This window comes from Phaseolus vulgaris, chromosome 7, assembly GCF_051622355.1.
Source record: "Phaseolus vulgaris cultivar YP4 chromosome 7, ASM5162235v1, whole genome shotgun sequence".
Classification (NCBI taxonomy): domain Eukaryota; kingdom Viridiplantae; phylum Streptophyta; class Magnoliopsida; order Fabales; family Fabaceae; genus Phaseolus; species Phaseolus vulgaris.
Window position 1 is genome coordinate 25,019,324 of NC_143504.1, and position 20,993 is coordinate 25,040,316.

The window sequence follows — 20,993 nt, forward strand, 5'->3', positions numbered from 1 at the left end:
AACCATAACTTCACTTATTCACCAATTTTGCTTCCAAGGAAAAAAAAAACCAATCCACCGAAGTTGGCTAAGCCAAAACCCAACCAAGATCAATTCCTTTTGCAACCAAACTTTTCACACCTCATTTTTTAAGCATTTGTGACAATTCCCCACCAAGATTGCACAAGAAGCATAACTTCACTTATTCACCAATTTTGCTACCAAGGCAAAAAAAACCGAACTTGTCTAAGGCAAAACCCAAACAAGATCAATTCCTTTTGCAACCAAACTTTCACACCTCATTTTTTATGCGTTTGTGACAACTCCCCACCAAGATTGCACAAAAACCATAACTTCACTTATTCACCAATTTTGCAACCAAGGCAAAAAAAGCCAATCCACCGATCTTGGCTAAGCCAAAACCCAACCAAGATCAATTCCTTTTGCAACCAAACTTTTCACACCTAATTTTTTATGCATTTGTGACAATTCCCCACCAAGATTGCACAAAAACCATAACTTCACTTATTCACCAATTTTGCAACCATGAAAAAAAGCCAATCCAACGAACTTGGCTAAGCCAAAACCCAACCAAGATCAATTCCTTTTTCAACCAAACTTTTCTCACCCCATTTTTGATGCATTTGTAAGAATTCCCCACCAAGATTGCACAAAAACCATAACTTCACTTATTCACCAATATTGCTACCAAGGCAAAAAAAGCCAATCCAACGAAATTGCCTAAGCGAAAACCCAACCAAGATCAATTCCTTTTTCAACCAAACTTTTCTCACCGCATTTTTTATGCATATGTGACAATTCCCCACCAAGATTGCAGAAAAGCCGTAACTTCACTAGTTAACCAATTTTGCTACCAAGGCAAAAAAAGCCAATGCACCGAACTTGGCTAAGGCAAAACCCAACCAAGATCAATTCCTTTTGTAACCAAACTTTCCACACCACATTTTTTAAGCATTTGTGACAATTCCCCACCAAGATTGCACAAAAACCATAACTTCACCTATTCACCAATTTTGCTACCAAGGCAAAAAAAGCCAATTCACTGAACTTGGTTAAGCCAAAACCCAACCAAGATCAATTCTTTTTGCAACCAAACTTTTACTCCTCATTTTTTATGCATTTGTGACAACTCCCCACCAAGATTGCACAAAAACCATAACTTCACTTATTCACCCATTTTGCTACCAAGGAGAAAAAGCCAATCCAATGAACTTGGCTAAGCCAAAACCCAACCAAGATCAATTCCTTTTTGAACCAAACTTTTCGCACCGCATTTTTGATGCATTTGTGACAATTCGCCACCAAGATCGCACAAAAGCCATAACTTCACTTATTAACCAATTTTGCTACCAAGGCATAAAAAGCCAATCCACCGAACTTGGCTAAGCCAAAACCCAACCAAGATCAATTGCTTTTGCAACCAAACATTTCAGACCTCATTTTTGATGCATTTGTAACAATTCCCCACAAAGATTGCACAAAAACCATAAATTCACTTATTCACCAATTTTGCTACCAAGGCACAAAAAGTCAATTGACCGAACTTGTCTATGCCAAAACCCAACCAAGATCAATTCCTTTTGCAACCAAACTTTTCTCACCCCATTTTTGATGCATTTGTGACAATTCCCCACCAAGATTGCACAAAAGCCATAACTTCACTTATTCACCAATTTTGCTACCACGGCAAAAAAAGCCAATCCACCGAACTTGGCTAAGCCAACACCCAACCAAGATCAATTCCTTTTGCAGCTAAACTTTTCACACCTCATTTTTGATGCATTTGTGACAATTCCCCACCAAGATTGCACAAAAACAATAACTTCACTTATTCACCAATTTTGCTACCAAGACAAAAAAAGCCAATCCACCGAACTTGGCTAAGCCAAAACCCAACAAAGAGCAATTCCTTTTGCAACCAAACTCTTCACACCTCATTTTTGATGCATTTGTGACAATTCCCCACCAAGATTACACAAAAACCATAACTTCACTTATTCACCAATTTTGCTACCAAGGCACAAAAAGTCAATTGACCGAACTTGTCTATGCCAAAACCCAACCAAGATCAATTCCTTTTGCAACCAAACTTTTCACACCTCATTTTTTAATCATTTGTGACAATTCCCCACCAAAATTGCACAAAAACCATAACTTCAGTTATTCACCAATTTTGCTAACAAGGAAAAAAAAGCCAATCCACCGAACTTGGCTAAGCCAACACCCAACCAAGATCAATTCCTTTTGCAACCAAACTTTTCATACCTCATTTTTTAAACATTTGTGACAATTCTCCACCAAGATTGCACAAAAACCATAACTTCACTTATTCAAAAATATTGCTACCATGGGAAAAAAAGCCAATCCACCGAACTTGGCTAAGCCAAAACCCAACCAAGATCAATTCCTTTTGCAACCAAACTTTTCTCACCCCATTTTTGATGCATTTGTAACAATTCCCCACCAAGATTGCACAAAAACCATAACTTCACTTATTCACCAATTTTGCTACCAAGGCAAAAAAAGCCAATCCACCGAACTTGGCTAAGCCAAAACCCAACCAAGATCAATTCCTTTTGCAACCAAACTTTTCCCACCTAATTTTTTATGCATTTGTGACAATTCCAAACCAAGATTGCACAAAAACCATAACTTCACTTATTCACCAATTTTGCAACCAAGGAAAAAAAGCCAATCCAACGAAATTGCCTAAGCCAACACCCAACCAAGATCAATTCCTTTTGGCAACCAAACTTTTCATACCTCATTTTTTAAACATTTGTGACAATTCCCCACTAAGATTGCACAAAAACCATAACTTCAGTTATTCACCAATTTTGCTAACAAGGAAAAAAAAGCCAATCCACCGAACTTGTCTATGCCAAAACCCAACCAAGATCAATTCCTTTTGCAACCATAGTTTACACACCTCATTTTTTAAGCATTTGTGACAATTTCCCACCAAGATTGCACAAAAACCATAACTTCAATTATTCACCAATTTTGCTACCACGGCAAAAAAAGCCAATCCACCGAACTTGGCTAAGCCAACACCCAACCAAGATCAATTCCTTTTGCAACCAAACTTTTCATACCTCATTTTTTAAACATTTGTGACAATTCTCCACCAAGATTGCACAAAAACCATAACTTCACTTATTCACCAATTTTGCTACCAAGGCAAAAAACGCCAATCCACCGAACTTGGCTAAGCCAACACCCAACCAAGATCAATTCCTTTTGCAACCAAACTTTTCATACCTCATTTTATAAACATTTGTGACAATTCCCCACCTAGATTGCACAAAAACCATAACTTCAGTTGTTCACCAATTTTGCTAACAAGGAAAAAAAAACCCAATCCACCGTACTTGTCTATGCCAAAACCCAACCAAGATCAATTCCTTTTGCAACCAAACTTTCCACACCTCATTTTTTAAGCATTTGTGACAATTCCCCACCAAGATTGCACAAAAACCATAACTTCACCTATTCACCAATTTTGCTACCAAGGCAAAAAAAGCCAATTCACTGAACTTGGTTAAGCCAAAACCCAACCAAGATCAATTCTCTTTGCAACCAAACTTTTACTCCTCATTTTTTATGCACTTGTAACAACTCCCCACCAAGATTGCACAAAAACCATAACTTCACTTATTCACCAATTTTGCTACCAACGCAAAAAAAAGCCAATCCACCGAACTTGGCTAAGCCAAAACCCAACCAAGAGCAATTCCTTTTGCAACCAAACTCTTCACACCTCATTTTTGATGCATTTGTGACAATTCCCCACTAAGATTACACAAAAACCATAACTTCACTTATTCACCAATTTTGCTACCAAAGCAAAAAAAGCCAATCCACCGAACTTGGCTAAGCCAAAACCCAACAAAGATCAATTCCTTTTGCAGCTAAACTTTTCACACCTCATTTTTGATGCATTTGTGACAATTCCCCACCAAGATTGCACAAAAACAATAACTTCACTTATTCACCAATTTTGCTACCAAGACAAAAAAAGCCAATCCACCGAACTTGGCTAAGCCAAAACCCAACAAAGATCAATTCCTTTTGCAGCTAAACTTTTCGCACCTCATTTTTTATGCATTTGTGACTATTCCCCACCAAGATTGTACAAAATCCGTAACTTCACTTATTCACCAATTTTGCTTCCAAGGCAAAAAAAACCAATACACCGAACTTGCCTAAGCCAAAACCCAACCAAGATTAATTCCTTTTGCAACCAAACTTTTCACACCTCATTTTTTATGCAGTTGTGACAATTCCCCACCAAGATTGCACAAAACCCATAACTTCACTTATTCACCAATTTTGCTACCAAGGCAAACAAAGCCAATCCACCGAACTTGTCTATGCGAAAACCCAACCAAGATATATTCCTTTTGCAACCAAACTTTTCGCACCGCATTTTTGATGCATTTGTGACAATTCCCCACCAAGGTTGCACAAAAACCATAACTTGACTTATTCAGCAATTTTGTTACCAACGCAAAAAAAGCCAATCCACCGAACTTGGCTAAGCCAAAACCCAAGCAAGATCAATTCCTTTTCCAACCAAACTTTTCGCACCACATTTTTTATGCATTTGTGACAATTCCCCACCAAGATTGCACAAAAACCATAACTTCAGTTATTCACCAATTTTGCTACCAAGGAAAAAAAGCCAATCCAATGAACTTGGCTAAGCCAAAACCCAACCAAGATCAATTCCTTTTTGAACCAAACTTTTCGCACCGCATATTTGATGCATTTATGACAATTCCCCACCAAGATTGCACAAAAGCCATAACTTCACTTATTACCCAATTTTGCTAGCAAGGCATAAAAAGCCAATCCACCGAACTTGGCTAAGCCAAAACCCAACCAAGATCAATTGCTTTTGCAACCAAACATTTCACACCTCATTTTTTATGCATTTGTAACAATTCCCCACAAAGATTGCACAAAAACCATAAATTCACTTATTCACCAATTTTGCTACCAAGGCACAAAAAGTCAATTGACCGAACTTGTCTATGCCAAAACCCAACCAAGATCAATTCCTTTTGCAACCAAACTTTTCACACCTCATTTTTTAATCATTTGTGACAATTCCCCACCAAGATTGCACAAAAACCATAACTTCAGTTATTCACCAATTTTGCTAACAAGGAAAAAAAAGCCAATCCACCGAACTTGTCTATGCCAAAACCCAACCAAGATCAATTCCTTTTGCAACCAAATCTTTCACACCTCATTTTTTATGCCTTTGTGACAATTCCCCCGCAAGATTGCACAAAAACCATAACTTCACCTATTCACCAATTTTGCTAACAAGGCAAAAAAAGTCAATCCACCGAACTTGGCTAAGTCAACACCCAACCAAGATCAATTCCTTTTGCAACCAAACTTTTCATACCTCATTTTTTAAAGATTTGTGACAATTCCCCACCAAGATTGCACAAAAACCATAACTTCACTTATTCACCAATTTTGCTAACAAGGAAAAAAAAGCCAATGCACCGAACTTGTCTATGCCAAAACCCAACCAAGATCAATTCCTTTTGCAACCATACTTTACACACCACATTTTTTAAGCATTTGTGAGAATTCCCCACCAAGATTGCACAAAAAGCATAACTTCACTTATTCACCAATTTTGCTACCACGGCAAAAAAAGCCAATCTACCGAACATGGCTAAGCCAAAACCCAACCAAGATCAATTCCTTTTGTAACCAAACTTTCCACACCACATTTTTTAAGCATTTGTGACAATTCCCTACCAAGATTGCACAAAAACAATAACTTCACCTATTCACGAATTTTGCTACCAAGGCAAAAAAAGCCAATTCACTGAACTTGGTTAAGCCAAAACCCAACCAAGATCAATTCTTTTTGCAACCAAACTTTTACTCCTCATTTTTTATGCATTTGTTACAACTCCCCACCAAGATTGCACAAAAACCATAACTTCACTTATTCACCAATTTTGCTACCAAGGAGAAAAAGCCAATCCAATGAACTTGGCTAAGCCAAAACCCAACCAAGATCAATTCCTTCTTGAACCAAACTTTTCGCACCGCATTTTTGATGCATTTGTGACAATTCCCCGCCAAGATCGCACAAAAGCCATAACTTCACTTATTAACCAATTTTGCTACCAAGGCATAAAAAGCCAATCCACCGAACTTGACTAAGCCAAAACCCAACCAAGATCAATTGCTTTTGCAACCAAACATTTCACACCTCATTTTTTATGCATTTGTAACAATTCCCCACAAAGATTGCACAAAAACCATAAATTCACTTATTCACCAATTTTGCTACCAAGGCACAAAAAGTCAATTGACCGAACTTGTCTATGCCAAAACCCAACCAAGATCAATTCCTTTTGCAACCAAACTTTTCACACCTCATTTTTTAATCATTTGTGACAATTCCCCACCGAGATTGCACAAAAACCATAACTTCAGTTATTCACCAATTTTGCTAACAAGGAAAAAAAAGCCAATCCACCGAACTTGTCTATGACAAAACCCAACCAAGATCAATTCCTTTTGCAACCAAACTTTTCACACCTCATTTTTTATGCATTTGTGACAATTCCCCCGCAAGATTGCACAAAAACCATAACTTCACTTATTCACCAATTTTGCTAACAAGGCAAAAAAAGCCAATCCTTCGAACTTGGCTAAGCCAACACCCAACCAAGATCAATTCCTTTTGGCAACCAAACTTTTCATACCTCATTTTTTAAACATTTGTGACAATTCCCCACCAAGATTGCACAAAAACCATAACTTCACTTATTCACCAATTTTTCTACCAAGGCAAAAAACGCCAATCCACCGAACTTGGCTAAGCCAACACCCAACCAAGATCAATTCCTTTTGCAACCAAACTTTTCATACTTCATTTTTTAAACATTTGTGACAATTCCTCACTAAGATTGCACAAAAACCATAACTTCAGTTATTCACCAATTTTGCTAACAAGGAAAAAAAAGCCAATCCACCGAACTTGTCTATGCCAAAACCCAACCAAGATCAATTCCTTTTGCAACCATAGTTTACACACCACATTTTTTAAGCATTTGTGACAATTTCCCACCAAGATTGCACAAAAACCATAACTTCACTTATTCACCAATTTTGCTACCACGGCAAAAAAAGCCAATCCACCGAAATTGGCTAAGCCAACACCCAACCAAGATCAATTCCTTTTGCAACCAAACTTTTCATACCTCATTTTTAAACATTTGTGACAATTCTCCACCAAGATTGCACAAAAACCATAATTTCACTTATTCACCAATTTTGCTACCAAGGCAAAAAACGCCAATCCACCGAACTTGGCTAAGCCAAAACCCAACCAAGATCAATTCCTTTTGCAACCAAACTTTTCATACCTCATTTGATGTGATTCCAATAGCCACATAGAACAAGATTCTTGACACTTTGAGGAATCACCTTGAGCTGGAAAATGTAGAGGCACTTTCTTAGAAGTTGGATCATGGTTCTAAGATCAAGAACTCACCAATAACAAGTACCAAATCCCAAACTCGTTTGGATGAACCAAATATTGTCAAATTGAATCAACAAAGGAATAGAAACTAGATTAACCGAACAGAATTAAGCTACTAAACAAAAGAACCGAACAGAATTTAAAAACAAAACAGAATATAGGTGCTGAAAATAGAAAAACCGAAAGCTAGACAACTCAAAACACAAGGTAACATGAACAATTGAAGAAGAAGAAAGGAAGGAGAAGAGAATGCTCATGAAGATGGAAGATAGGTTGGATGATCACGCCACTAGAAGTATGGATGCTCCTAGATGAGTGTGGAAGCCGCCACTTGAGGAAACCATGGTCCTTCAAGATAAGACTAGAGAAGAAGCTCAAAGCTCTCCAAATGCTCACTCAAATTTTGAGTATAGTTTCTTTAGATAAATTCAAATCTGAAATTTACAAGGAAGGCACCTCTATTTATAGCCTAAGGTGCTGAAAAAGAAAGCTAAAACAATTCAAAATTCCCTCCTAATTCAAACTAGAACCGGCGCCTATTTGCAAAGCAAGGAAGGTGTGATCCTTTCCTTCACTTTGGCACCCCCTATTCTACTTCTACACCTATCTACTAATACACCCCCCTAAAGCTCCTAACTAAAGCCTAAAAGATGCTATAACAAAAGAGGTTTCTAAGGTTTCCCTCTAAGCACCTTCAACTAAAGACACTACAAAAAGAGAAAATAAATGTCCTCTAGCTCCCAAGGCTTTGAACATGCTTCTTGTAATCCTTTGAGGTGGACTTTGACCTCCATGGGCGTCCTCCATTTGTGCCTCCACCTCTTCTTGAGCTTGATGAGTGGCCTCCATGTTCTCTTGGGCTTGATCTCCATCATACTCCCCGAGTTGGAGAGAATTCGACCACGAATTCTGGAGACCTACAGAAAAAGGAGTTAGATCGCTGACATTAAAAGTATGACTACCTAAGAATGTATCAGGCATATCTAACTCATAAGCATTGTCATTAATCCTCTGGAGGACTTGGAAAGGTCCATCCCCTCGAGGCATGATACCACATGATGTGATTCCAATAGCCACATAGAACAAGATTCTTGACACTTTGAGGAATCACCTTGAGCTGGAAAATGTAGAGGCACTTTCTTAGAAGTTGGATCATGGTTCTAAGATCAAGAACTCACCAATAACAAGTACCAAATCCCAAACTCATTTGGATGAACCAAATATTGTCAAATTGAATCAACAAAGGAATAGAAACTAGATTAACCGAATAGAATTAAGCTACTAAACAAAAGAACCGAACAGAATTTAAAAACAAAACAGAATATAGGTGCTGAAAATAGAAAAACCGAAAGCTAGACAACTCAAAACACAAGGTAACATGAACAATTGAAGAAGAAGAAAGGAAGGAGAAGAGAATGCTCATGAAGATGGAAGATAGGTTGGATGATCACGCCACTAGAAGTATGGATGCTCCTAGATGAGTGCGGAAGCCGCCACTTGAGGAAACCATGGTCCTTCAAGATAAGACTAGAGAAGAAGCTCAAAGCTCTCCAAATGCTCACTCCAACTTTGAGTATAGTTTCTTTAGATAAATTCAAATCTGAAATTTACAAGGAAGGCACCTCTATTTATAGCCTAAGGTGCTGAAAAAGAAAGCTAAAACAATTCAAAATTCCCTCCTAATTCAAACTAGAACCGGCGCCTATTTGCAAAGCAAGGAAGGTGTGATCCTTTCCTTCACTTTGGCACCCCCTATTCTACTTCTACACCTATCTACTAATACACCCCCCTAAAGCTCCTAACTAAAGCCTAAAAGATGCTATAACAAAAGAGGTTTCTAAGGTTTCCCTCTAAGCACCTTCAACTAAAGACACTACAAAAAGAGAAAATAAATGTCCTCTAGCTCCCAAGGCTTTGAACATGCTTCTTGTAATCCTTTGAGGTGGACTTTGACCTCCATGGGCGTCCTCCATTTGTGCCTCCACCTCTTCTTGAGCTTGATGAGTGGCCTCCATGTTCTCTTGGGCTTGATCTCCATCATCATTTTTTAAACATTTGTGTCAATTCCCCACTAAGATTGCACAAAAACCATAACTTCAGTTATTCACCAATTTTGCTAACAAGGAAAAAAAAGCCAATCCACCGAACTTGTCTATGCCAAAACCCAACCAAGATCAATTCCTTTTGCAACCATAGTTTACACACCACATTTTTTAAGCACTTGTGACAATTTCCCACCAAGATTGCACAAAAACCATAACTTCACTTATTCACCAATTTTGCTACCACGGCAAAAAAAGCCAATCCACCGAACTTGGCTAAGCCAACACCCAACCAAGATCAATTCCTTTTGCAACCAAACTTTTCATACCTCATTTTTTAAACATTTGTGACAATTCTCCACCAAGATTGCACAAAAACCATAACTTCACTTATTCACCAATTTTGCTACCAAGGCAAAAAACGCCAATCCACCGAACTTGGCTAAGCCAACACCCAACCAAGATCAATTCCTTTTGCAACCAAACTTTTCATACCTCATTTTTTAAACATTTGTGACAATTCCCCACCTAGATTGCACAAAAACCATAACTTCAGTTATTCACCAATTTTGCTAACAAGGAAAAAAAAGCCAATCCACCGTACTTGTCTATGCCAAAACCCAACCAAGATCAATTCCTTTTGCAACCAAACTTTCCACACCTCATTTTTTAAGCATTTGTGACAATTCCCCACCAAGATTGCACAAAAACCATAACTTCACCTATTCACCAATTTTGCTACCAAGGCAAAAAAAGCCAATTCACTGAACTTGGTTAAGCCAAAACCCAACCAAGATCAATTCTCTTTGCAACCAAACTTTTACTCCTCGTTTTTTATGCACTTGTGACAACTCCCCACCAAGATTGCACAAAAACCATAACTTCACTTATTCACCAATTTTGCTACCAAGGCAAAAAAAAGCCAATCCACTGAACTTGGCTAAGCCAAAACCCAACCAAGAGCAATTCCTTTTGCAACCAAACTCTTCACACCTCATTTTTGATGCATTTGTGACAATTCCCCACCAAGATTACACAAAAACCATAACTTCACTTATTCACCAATTTTGCTACCAAAGCAAAAAAAGCCAATCCACCGAACTTGGCTAAGCCAAAACCCAACCAAGATCAATTTCTTTTGCAACCAAACTGTACCGTCTCGTATCCGGGGGTTGACTAAATCAAAGTCAAAGTCAACGGCTGGAGAGCCAAAGTCAACGCAAGGCGTCTCCTAGGTAGAGAGACGCTAAGAGGAAGCGTCGCCAAGGCAAGGCGTCGCCTAGGTAAAGGCGTCGCCCAACCAGGGCGTCGCCAGATCAAACAGTGCTAAAGCAAGGCAATCACGGTGTGGTTCCCCGATACCCATGGGTAGGAAAGACCATGGAGGGAGCGACGCCATGGGAAGGCCTCAGGTCCTGATAACCCGAGGCAGTGATAAAGATAAGGAAAAGGTGGCTTCAAGGCCGTAGTAATAGTACCAGTGTAGGGCAACCTGACTCCTGAAGTGCTCCTCCCGCCCTAGAGACGCCTGTGGGGCAGATACGACTTAAGAGGAAAGTCACGCCCAGGGCAACCGGGTGCAGAGTACAAAAGGAAGGCAGATACGCTCTCAAAGTAAGTGACTAGATACTTGGGGGCATGAGTTGGCACCCAAAAAGTCACCCCTAACGCAGTAGCACTCCCAAGCAGGACGACTCACACGTAGAAACGTCCCCAGATGGGCAGAAACGCCCCCAGATGGGGTCACGGCGTCGTGAGGCCCTCCACGTGTACAACAGCCATGTCAGAATGGAAACACCCTTTAGTCAGGTGCCAGGTAATTAAAAGTCATTCAATACAGTTTCCCTTTCGAGTATTCAGGTACTATAATGACTCCCAAGCGTTTCAACGTCTTAAATGCACTACGTTTTCTAATTAAACGCTTTAATTAGTGCGTTACGTTTGTGATTAAAAGCGCTTTAAGGCGCTTTAAATGCTTGGGTAGTTTAAATTGCGCAGAGAATGTTGGAAAGAGGGTTCGAACAAGGGACTGGGAAATATACCAGAGCTCTCTAGTTGCTTGCTCGTGCTCCATTAGTTACGAACAAGGGACTGGGAAATATTTTTGCCTGAAAGAGAGAACACAGATACACAGTATACAGTTATTTCTTACCACCTTCAGAGTGCCATACGCGGTGCTCAGAGACGTAGGTGAACAGTTTTGGTGTTTCTTGCTGGCTGACTTGAGCGTCGGAGTGCAAACTGCCACTAGGGCGCCTTTTTGTCCTCTTTTTTGCAGGAATCCACAGGTAACCAGTGGGAAGGAGGCCCTAGCTGACGGTTGAGGTCGCGCACGAAGACGTCCCGGTCAACCGGACGGAACATTTGGCGCCCACCGTGGGGCAGATATAAAACATCAGTCCCATCACAAGTTCGAGAAAATCTACCAAGTTACAGTAACGTTGAAGGAGGTTGGAGTGACAATGGCCCCCACCGGACGAAGCACAGCACGCGCAGCCCCAGCAAAACTATCCATGCAACAGGTCCTGGAAATAATGAGGGGGCTGCAGCAGGACATGGCGGATTCGAAAATGGAGCAGGAACGCATGCAGGCAGACCTTGACGCCTCGCATGAGCGGACGAAGAGCTCCACCGTGTGAATGAGGAGTTGCGCCAGGGCCTGAGAAACGATAGGAGGCGGCCTGGGCATGACGAGATGGAGAACCATTCCCCACCAAGGGAGTTTTCCACTCCTTTCTCACAGGAGATCCTAGACGCAGCGATCCCGAACACGTTCGCGGGACCCAAGGTGATCTTCACCGGGATGGAGGACCCAGAGACGCACCTTGCTGCATTCACACACAGATGGTCCTGATAGGCGGTTCTGATGCTGCCAAGTGCAAGCTCTTCATGAGCACCCTGACCGGGATGGCTATGGATTGGTTCATTAGCCTCCCAGAGGGGCATATCACATCTTTCCGCCAATTGTCGCGATTGTTCAGGGAACAGTACTTAGCCAACAAGGCCCCGCCGCCGGTCTCCTACGATCTGTTTGATGTGAAGCAGTATCAGGGGAGACCCTGAAGGAGTATATCAATCGCTTCGGGTCCCAGGTCGTGAAGGTTGGTACAATAGAGGAGCCTATGATCGTGTACGCATTTGTGAAAGGCGTATGCCCCGGCCCCTTTAGAGAATCCATTATCCGCAACCGCCCTAGGACTTTCGCTGAACTACGGCGTAGGGCGGTAGAGCATATTGCTTCTGAAGGGGAGGTATGTGTGAAGCGCACCAGCGCCGTGCCCTCACGCCCGAGGGGACCGACGCGAGCTCAACCCGTCAGGGTCAATGAGACCACGACGGGAAGAAAGAAGCCAGAGGCGAGACGCCCCTACGAGGCCAGAAAGCCCCAGCCCCGGGGTCCAGCAGGAGGCGATCGCCCCGCTAGAGAAAGAGTGAGACCGGCGAGGTACAACTTCGTGGTTGAGTTGAAGGATTTGATCGCCGTGCCTAACATAGCTGAGAGGCTGAGGCGACCGGCGAAGACCGACAAGGTGTTAGGGCCTCGTAAAGACTCTTGGTGCGAATTCCACGAGGCTTTCGGGCACCACATTGATAATTGCCTGTCGTTGGGCTACCAGCTAGATGAGCTGGTGAGGACTGGATTTTTGAAAGACTATGTCGCAGATTCCACAACGACCGCTGATCCTGCCGGCAACTCGAACGTGGAGGAATCGCTTCGTAGCACTCTCTGCCCTGTCTACGCGACTGCGTCTTCTGCAGAATCACCCTCAGAACCTTCTTTTGCTTCTCCAAACGTGGCCTGCAAACACACACAGACGGCGCCTCTAGCGGCCGTTTGCACTCCGACGATCAAGTTAGTCCACAGAATCACCAAAGACTAGAAAATTAGTAGTGTGTGTGAAAAACTCTTGCTCTCTGTTTTTCGTATCCCCTCACTCTCACCCTGATTCTCTCTTTTATCTCTCTTTCCCTGCTTCTGGGCATAACAGAATTCTGTTATGTTGTTCTGGCATGTGTCAGAACCCTGTTATGCTTTTCAGAGAAAGCGTACCTTCAGAATCAGCAGTGGGAGCGTGAGAGTCTGTGCATGTCTGCACGTCTCTGCGCTTGGCTGCGCCTGTCTGTACCTTTAGTGGTACGAAGTGCTCTTTTGTCTGGACCGCACCCCTCTCAGAAGATGACACGTGGAGGCCTGCAACTCACATCTAACCACCCACGTGTCATTTACTGGAAGGGCTCTAGCGCTTCTCTTTGTGTGCCTAAGTTACGCCCTTGCGGAGTAACTTAGGATGTTCCTCTTATCTGGGCAGATCGCATACTCTGGGGAGAACGTCGGGTGTGGCTGGTCTAGGCACACTCACCAAACGTTGCTCTCTGAGTAGGCGACTTACCCTTCACGATGCCACGCACGTAATGGGTTGAGGGAATAACCAATCACTGACTGGTTTACTAGTTCCCTCAGGCCACTCTCGTGCATGACTCCCTGAGGTGTGCTCATGCGAGATCCATGCGTAACGCTCTCGCTGGGAACCTCAGCCCTAGTTTAACTGCGTGTAACACGAGACCCCGATGACAATACACCCGATGACTGATCAGTGTCTATTTGCTTCTCGCGTTCTGCCTTCAGGCGTAAGTCTGAGAACTGCTCTGTTGGTGGCCACTTGGCTACTGACCACCGATCACCATTCTGGAAGATCTGTCCCCCGACCTCTCTGCCGCCTGATCTGTTGGTGGTCACTTGGTTACTGACCACCGATCACCGCTCTTGGCGATCGTCCCCCTGACCTCTCTGCCACCTGGTCCACGTGTCACCCTGCGAGTGGTCCACGTGGTTCTCTGTTGCTGACGTCATCGACTACCGATGACCGATCGGATCACAAGCCCCCCAGTCTCGATTCGAGAACTCGTTCTCAGCGAAGAGACTAAGTGGTCGTGCCCTCAGTCCACGTGGCAAGTGGGGCCGCCTCACGTGCCACCTCACGTGCTGCTCCTTTAACGTTTGGACTTCTTCTCTTAATCTCGCGACACGTGGCCCCATCAACGGCTAGCGCTGTGCGTCGCTAGCGCTTCTCTTATTCAAATTGGTGCGCCCTTTCACTGTTCCTCCATCTTCTTCATTCGACTCCCAGACTCTTTGCGAACTTCTCCTCTGCGCACCCATCTTTCTTCAAATTCTCTGCTTCCCAAACTCTTGCGATCATCCAAAGGTATGGTTTTTCTTCTCTCTGGCCCCTTTTTGGTCATCTTTACCGATTGCATTTATCATTCTGGTTATCATGCATTCATCTTCTCTATTTCCCTCTCTCGAACCCGCGCAAGGGTTTTTTATGCCCTCGCTCTGACTTCTGCTTCTTCTTCTCTCTCTTTTCACCTGGGCATCTCCTTCTCCTTTCCCCTCTCTGTTTTCACCGAAACATTCATCATTTCCTCTTCTTCCATTCATTCTGACCTTTTTCGTTTTTTCTCCATTTGCAGCTATCTCACGATGGCTCGCTTGAAACAAACTGCGCGCATCATCGCCCCATCCTCTGGTGCACAGCCTTCTGCGAGTGCGCCATCCTCTGGTGCACAGCCTTCCGCGAGTGCGCCAGCTCTACCACCGCCTGTGGCTACCTCCTACCACGACAATGCCAGAGTGTACGAGTGGGCTCCCTTGGCATTGCTCGCTGAAACCTCCACCCTGCTGCCCAAGGGTCATCTCACGTCCCTGCTAAGTCGCAACCCCGATGAGCCTTCCTGCTCCATCGACAGGGAGAATGACTCCAACATCCAAATCCGCATTCCTCCTCGAGGAATGCCTATCTGCGCGGATGACAGGGCCACCAATGGGGTGCGCTTCGTCTTCGTCTACTCCGCTATTTTCAAGAGGTTGAAGCTGCGCCTCCCTTTCACTTTCTTCGAAAAGGAGTTGATGATGGAGTTAAACGTCGCGCCTTGCCAACTCCATCCAAATGCCTGGGCCTTCATCCGGGCATTTCAGATCCTCTGCAGCTATTTCGGGCACAACGCCTCTGTGGACGTGTTCCTCTACTTCTTCGAAGCGAAGAGCCCTGGGGACAGGTCCTGGGTCAGCTTGAACGGGGTTGCTGGACGGGTGCTCCTGGGCCTGTACCAGCAATCCTTCAAAGATTGGAAGGGCAGATTCTACATGATATCTGCTACCCCTCAAAGTCCAAATCTGCTCGAGGGGTACCCCCTCTACTGGGTTCCTGGAGTTGAATTCAAGAAATCCAGGGACCTCGAAGCTATGGCCCCCTATGAGCGCGAGCTGTGCGGGCTGCTCCTGGGGGCCAAGTACAATTCTGCTCGTCTCATCAAAGACGAGTTCGATGTGGTGGCCCTAAAAAAGTATATAGGTAGCCCTTCTTTCCCCTCTAAGGTTACCTGCGCCTTTTCATGCATGCTTTTATGTGTTTTTTAACTTACTTGCGTACCTTGGTCGTCTAACTCTTCCTTTTTTCATCTATGCAGACTCAATGTCAGGGAAGGACAGGAGGCTAGCTTTACTGGAGCTTGCCAAACGTAGGGGAGCCAAGGGCACTGGCTCCTCTTCTTCTACAACTGAGCCCATTGCAGCCCCTCCACTCTCGGTCGCGCCAGCTGAAGGCCCCGAGCAAGGGAAGAAAAGGAAAAGGCTGGTGAAGGCTTCCACTTCATCTGCTGCTGCTGCTTCAACTGAAGAGGAGAGCTCAGGCTCTCCTCTTGTACACCGCCAGAGGAAGAGAGCAGCGGTTGAGGGGGCCTCATCTCTCCAGCCTGGAGAGATTGAGGTGGTGGAAGTAGAGGAAGGGTCTTCCCCTCCTCCCTGCGCTCAAACTGCCTCAGAGCCCACCAACCTTCCTTCTCCAGGCCAGCAGTTGCCTCCAACTACCAAACTGCCATCTTCCCCCCCAGTAGGCCAATCACCTGGTCCATCCGCTCATCCTGCTGGGGGCGCTTCTGCCCAAACTGGGGGTGCACCACCACCACTGCCGCCAATCCCTACCGCCACTGCTGAATGTGGTGGGTCTAGCTCGCGCCCGAGCGCTTCTGGGGCCACCCACGAGAATTTCAGCAGGGTCATCACCCTGGTTCGACAGCTCATAAGCAACCGTGAGCTTGTCGAGTGGAATGGTGATGAGGTGGACATGCACCTGGCAAGGCAGGTAGTGCTCTCTCTGGAGTTCTCCACCCAGCATCGCAAGCAAATAGCCCTGGAGAAGAGGGTGAAGGAGCTTGAGCACGACAAGGAGTCACTGCGAACTGATGCGAGGCATGGTGGAGAAGGCTAGGAGGGAATACCTAGCGCAGGTCCAAGAGACCATCAAGACGGAGATCTTGATGGGGCATACGGTGAGCTCTTTGGACTGCGCGGTGGTGGAGCTTAGGGCCGAGACTTCCTCCCTGCGCCAACTGAACACTCAGCTAGTGGGGGAGCTCGAGTCCACCAAAGAAGCAGCTGCTGCTAGGGAGAAGAGACTTGAGGAGGTGGTGGGCAAACTGTCTGAAGCTGCCTCCTCCCTTGCTGCCGTCACCACCGAGAGGGATGCTGCGGAGGCTTCAAAGCAAGAACTGGAGGTGGAGAAGGCTGATTTGATGAATGTGGGTGCTGATGCCCTTACAGATGGATTCGAGCTAGCACTCGAGCAAATCAGATGCGTTCTCCCAGACCTGGACCTTTCGCAATTCAGCATCTACCATGAAGTGGTGGATGGAAAGCTCATCCCTCCTGCCCCTTAAACTTTTCTCTTCTCTGTAAATTTAACTTCTGCACAATTTTCCTTTGTACTTTAAAATTGTATAAGACTTGACTGTGAACATAATATCTCAATGCTTCTTTTCTTGCATAAGTTTCTTCCCTTGTATTTTCTTTGAGCTTCACTTATCTTTATGTGCGCGACTAACTGTTAGCTAGCTTAGGTTCAGCGCGATCTTGGGCTTTACCTTTCCTTTCGCACACGACTAAGTGTTAACCAGCTTAGGTTTAGCGCGATCTGCTTCTCTTATTCTTTCGCTTCTACTTGATCACGACTGGCTATTCCCTCAGCTTGGTGTTTAACAGTCCTCGTGCGCTGCTTTGCACCACTAGCCAATTACTGACGATTCATCAGTGATCGTTCTTTAGTCTTTACTTAGCTTCTCTGTCGCTCTAGCGCTAAGTGCATAGAGGACTTTGACATCGATCGCTCAAGGTGATGCCTCGTCTTGGGGAAAGAAAAGTGTTTCTCGCTAACCCCTCTTACTTTCCCCAAGGTCATCACCCTTTGGCGGGTTGAGTCGCTCATTCCCTGCCTCACTCCTGGGGTGAGAAGGGTTTCGGACTAAGAGTCTTACTGGGCCAATATTGGTGTATGCCAAGTGGGTAAGGACGTTTTGTCAAAACCTTTCCTTTCCCTCCTTTGGTCTTACTAGCACCCCTGGCTTTTCAAACCTTTAACTGCTTGCGCTCACACCTGGGGTGAGGAAGAATTAGATCGGTGCCAGTACTTGCTCCTAGGGCAAGTAGGGCCTAACCAATCACCTGCACTTGCACCTGGGGCAAGGAGGATTTTAACTTTAATACTTGAGCACACTTGATATGCTGGAAATTTTTCTTTAATTGGGTGGCCTCGTTAAAAACCCTCCTTAGGGAAAAGAGTGCCCCCTTGTCTGTTCAACTGTTTCCACCACATACAAAGCATGTATCTTTTAGCGCGAGAACGCCATTACTGTACAACTTTAACTGAAATAAAATTTTAAATGGGTGGCGTTCCACGTTCTTGGGATTGCTCCTCCCTCCAAAGTCTCTAGGCGATAGGCTCCGTTCTCCAATGTCTCCACCACTCTGTACGGGCCTGTCCACTTTGGGGATAACTTGTTCTGCATGTCATTCTGATGCGCCTTTCTCATCACCAGATCACCTTCCTGGAAGCGCCTAGGCCTCACTTTAGAGTTGTGCCTCCGCTCTACTCTTCTCTTCACAGCTTCAACACTGACTCTGGCCTCTTCTCGCACTTCGTCTAGCAGATCCAGATTCACCTTACGCTCTTCGTTGGACTCTTCAGCAACGAAGTTCAAGAATCTGGGGGAGCTCTCCTGTATCTCTACAGGAATCATGGCGTCTGTCCCAGAGACAAGGCTGAAGGGTGTCTCATGGGTGCTGGACTGTGGGGTGGTGTGATAAGACCATACAATTCTGGGGACCTCCTCTGCCCAGCCTCCTTTGGCCTTGTCTAGTCTTCGCTTCAGCCCCCTGAGCAGCACTCGATTTGCTGACTCCACCTGCCCATTGGTTTGTGGGTGCTCCACTGAAGCGAAAACCTGTTGTACCTTTAACTCTTCACAAATCTTCCTCAGCTGATGACTTGTGAACTGGGTGCCATTGTCGGAAACCAGCCTCTTGGGTATTCCGAAGCGGCAGACAATGTTCTTCCAGACGAAGTGTTCGACTTTCTGTGCGGTGATGTGTGCGACTGGCTCTGCTTCCACCCACTTGGTGAAATACTCGATGGCCACGATGAGGAACTTCATCTGCCTTGTCGCCAGGGGAAAGGGTCCTAGGATGTCAATCCCCCATCTATGAAATGGCCACGGGCTATGGATGGACCTCAACTCCTCAGGGGGTGCCTTGTGCCAGTCTGCATGCAGTTGACACTGTTTGCATCGCTGAGCAAACCTTATGCAATCTTCCTTCAGCTTTGGCCAGTAGTACCCCGCGCGGAGTACTCTTCTTGCCAAAGCGCGACCACCTACGTGGCTTCCGCACACCCCCTCGTGCAGCTCAGACATGAGTCTGGTGCATTGCTCGCCGTGTACACAGATCTGCACAGGGTGAGAAAATCCAAATCTAAATAGGCTTCCATCTATGAGAGTAAACTTACTTGAACCCCTCTTTATTCTTTTTGCCTCTGCCAGATCGAGCGGGAGTACACCATCTTCTAAGTATAGCTGGTATGGCGTCATCCAGGTGTCGGGTTCCTTCTCCGCATGGACCTCCATCGACTCATCGGTCTTTGACGGTCGCGATCTCACCCTCGGTGCTCTTAGCGTTTCTTGGGTCAACGACCGATGACCGATCGTTAGACGCTCCATTGACTTGTATACGTGAAGTACCTGGTTGTCTGATGCGAACGCGCGCGGCACCTTTAGGGTCTCCTGAATGACGGTCCTCTGCTTCCCCCCCTTGCCTGAGCTGGCCAGCTTGGCAAGCAGGTCTGCTCGGGCATTTTGCTCTCTTGGCACGTGCACTAACTCAAACTCGGCGAAGGACGTCTTTAGGAGCTCCATATACTCCAAGTAGGCTGCCATCTGGGGATCCTTTGCTTGGAACTCCCCCGTAACCTGCCCGGTGACCAGTAAAGAGTCGCTCTTGGCCAGCAGATTTCTTGCTCCCATTTCTCTTGCTAGCAACATTCCTGCGATCAGGGCCTCATACTCCGCCTGATTGTTGCTAGCTTTGAAGGCAAAGCGGAGGGACTGCTCGATCAGTACCCCATTTGGTCCTTCCAGGATGACTCCAGCGCCGCTTCCCTGCTGATTAGAGGAGCCATCCACCGATAACACCCATCGAAAATCTAGCCCTTCTGCAGGTGTCGCGATCGATGACAGCTCGACTACAAAGTCCGCGAATACCTGCCCCTTGATCGGTCCTCGGGGCTCATACTGAATATCAAATTCTGACAATTCTACTGCCCATTTGACCATCCTGCCTGCTACATCAGGTTTCTTCAATACGTTCTGGATAGGCAGATCAATCATCACCACCACTGTGAAGCTGTGGAAGTAATGCCTGAGTCTTCTGGCTGAAAACACCACCGCCAGAGCAGCCTTCTCGAGGGCTTGGTACCTCGTTTCAGGGCCTTGCAGCACTTTACTCACGAAGTAAACAGGCCTCTGGGCCTGGTTCTGCTCTTGCACCAGGACCGAGCTGACTGCTCTCTCCGTCACAGCAAAATATAGACGAAGGGGGATGCCTACCTGGGGTTTTCGCAAGACTGGTGGGCTTGCCAGGTGCCCCTTTAACTTGATGAAGGCCTCCTCGCACTCCTGTGTCCAGAGAAATCTGCTGTTGCGTTTGAGACACTGGAAGTATGGGTGACCTTTCTCCCCTCCAGCGGACATAAACCGGGACAGAGCTGCCAAGCGACCGGTGAGCTGCTGCACCTCCTTCACCGTCGTTGGGCTCCTCATTGCCACGTTCGCCGCACACTTCTCCGGGTTAGCTTCGATTCCCCGCTCTGTCAAGAGGAAGCCCAAGAACTTCCCAGCCTCCACACCGAAAATGCATTTCTCAGGGTTGAGCTTCAGCCTGTACTTGGCAAGGGTGGTGAATAGCTCTTCCAGATCAGCTGCATGATGCTTCTTCTCTACGGACGTAACCACCATATCATCTACATAGGCGTGTACGTTCCTTCCCAGCATGGGCGAGAGCACCCTGTCCATGAGCCGCTGGTAGGTAGCCCCCGCGT